We start from the raw sequence: 3,114 nt of genomic DNA, 5'->3' as shown, positions 1-3,114 counted from the left end.
TTCAACCTAATCTGTCAAAATTGAAGGATTTAACCTAATCTGTGTTCATGTATATTCAACCTAATCTGTCAAAATTGAAGGATTTAACCTAATCTATGTTCATAATTTAGAGAGAAATCGAAAAGGGGAAAAGGGGAAAAGGGATTTACCTGTTGACGATGGGCGACGGAGACGAAGGGCGACGGCGACGGTGAGCAACGGAGACGAAGGGCGACGGCGGTGGCAACGGAGAAGAAGGGCGACGACGATGGTGAGCAGCGGAGACGAAGGGCGACGGTGAGCAACGGAGACGAATGGCGACGACAGTGGCAACGGAGACGAAGGGCGACGGTGGTGGCAACAGAGACGAGGGGCGACGGCGACGGTGAGCAGCGGAGACGAAAAGCAACGGTGAGCAACGGAGACGAAGGGCGACGGCGGTGGCAACGGAGACGAAGGGCGGTGGCAACGGAGACGAAGGGCGATGGTGACAGTGAGCAATGGAGGAGACAGCGATGTAATCTGTGACGAGAACGGTAGAAATCGGTACCAAGGACGAGAACGGTAGAAATCGGTACCAATGGAGGAGACAGCGATGAAGGGCAAGAATGAAATCCCACGGGAATGGATTTCAAAATCCCGTGTATTTTCAAAGGATTCTCAAATCCAGTGTTGGTGGGATTTTAAATGAATCCCAGGATTTTAAATCCTACCATTCCTACAAACCAAACGCAGGATTGGAATGGATTTCAAATCCAAATCCTTTCAATTCCATTCCATTCCTGCAAACCAAACGCGCGGGGTGAACACGGGTTGGGTTGGGCGGTTTATGACATTTTTACAACCCAACCCATTCAAAAGTATAACCTAACCCAACCCTTGCGGGTTAGGGCGGGTTGGGTTGGGTTGGCGGGTTACTAAAATTCATAAAAATGACAAATGAAATATGATAAATAATACTAAAAATATACCCAACAAAGTCATTAGTTATTACAATCATCCAAAAATATATCTAAATTCTCAAGTCTTGGAATCAAATTTCAAAAGTTTGATACGAGCAACAAACTTCTTATTTCCATATGTCAAAGTATGTGTCCTCGGAAAGATGGTCATAATTCTTCTTGAACATCGAGAGCTGCAGAAAGCCAGAAACATAACTTTTAGTTTATGCAACATGCCATCCTTTCAACCCCCTATAAGTAACACAAAAACGTATCCTAAATCTTGATTACAAATATCACCTTATGACTATTAGCTTTCTAATCTTATTAAATTTATGGACAATTTAATAATTCATGGTATTTCAAAACCTTGTATCACTATCTACAGATTTGGACACTTGGTCAACAAAATGATGATTATAGCTTTGCCAATGATCTTTTTACTAATATTGGATATGTTTACTAATATTCTAGCAACAATATACATGGAACTTACTAAGGAATACGTCTTTTTAGGTGAAGAATTCTATAACTCTCTGAAAGGATCTTTATGTCATCTCGTTCTACACTGCTTTCCTGCAAAAGTTGGTGTAATAGGAGATTAGGAGTTGCACGGAATATTACTCAACCAAAGAGTTCAAATAAATAAGAACAACTTACCACAAAAAAAGAACTATGCATCCCATAGCCTAAACGTAACTTACATAATTTGGTACGATTTAAATACTCAATCAAGTATGACCGTCTTTGACCTTCCCGAATCCGATGTTGCATTCTCATTGAGCTTGTCTACAATTCAAAAAGAATATTAAACAATTTATTAAGAATATATAACTATATAAGCATGCAAATTGAACCATCGTTAATTTTACCTTTTTCAAGAAAGTCATAAGGGTTTAAGACCTTAAGGGTTATAAGCAATCCAAATTCCCAAACACCTCCTTAATTTTTGTAAATATCACATATATATGTTTATATATATATATATATATATATATATATATATACACACACATGATTTTATAAAAGACAAATATACATTAGCGGCGGGTTGGCGGTTTGGGTTGGATTAAGTTATAATAACTCAATTTCAACCCTTTTAATTAGTGGTTTGGCAGTTTAGCGGTTTGACGGGTTGAGTTTAATTGAGTTGTTAATGGGTTGGATTGGACGGGTTGACGGTTTTTTGTTCACCCATAAAAATACTTATCGGGTAGTATATGCCTTATAAAAGTTTTGTAGAAAGCAAAAGGTTTTTGGCCTAGCGGTTTTCTGATTATCAATAAAACTCAACTTTCTAGAAGATCAAATTTCAAATCTCATAAAATATGTTTGATGTAGATAATTATTATATGCTTTAAAATTGTAGGATCATAAAAGTTACATAGGTTTCAATTACATCATCTTTATTGTCAATGTCATGTTCATGTATCTTATAGTTATAAATGTTTGAACCATTTTTAACACCTAAATTAATTACGTAATAACAACAACGTGTACAGAAATAATTGACCACCAAACGGTATTTAAAATAACTATTGGGGTCCGTTTGTTTTGCAGGATTGTTTTTTATAGATTTGTATTTCATCGAGAGATTTGAATTTAGAGGGATTTGGATTGGAATGAATTTGATATAATTGGTTTGTAGGATTTGGAATGAAATTGGATTCCATTATTTATAAAAATAATTATAAAAATAATTAAATTACATTTTTATTAATCGAAAATAAATGTTTTTAACAGTTTTTAAAACCTTATTTCATACAATCATATGAAATGAAATCCCGAGTACTTCTTAGTTTCTAAGGATTTCAAAATCCTATGTTTGTAGGATTTCAATTAAATCTTAAGATTACAAATCCGGACAATCAAACAAACCAAATATGAGATTGAAATGGATTTGAAATCCAAATACCCCAAATCCATTGCGTTACTGCAAACTGAACATAAACTTAATTTCTTAACCTGATTATTATTATTATTAGCATTATTAGAAAGAAAAAATTAATAATTTGTATATAACTCATTATAAACCAAATCAAAATTAGGTATTATAAATAAATAAAACAACGAAAACAAAGGGACACAAATGCTTAAAAAACAGATGTTCAACATTCTTGTATGCAACTATAAACTACATTTCAAACAAAAAACCTTTAAGTGTATGTGTATATATATATATATATATATATAT

This window comes from Cynara cardunculus (assembly GCF_001531365.2).
Source record: "Cynara cardunculus var. scolymus isolate 2C chromosome LG 5, CcrdV1, whole genome shotgun sequence".
NCBI classification, from domain to species: domain Eukaryota; kingdom Viridiplantae; phylum Streptophyta; class Magnoliopsida; order Asterales; family Asteraceae; genus Cynara; species Cynara cardunculus.
This window is presented reverse-complemented; position numbering follows the sequence as displayed.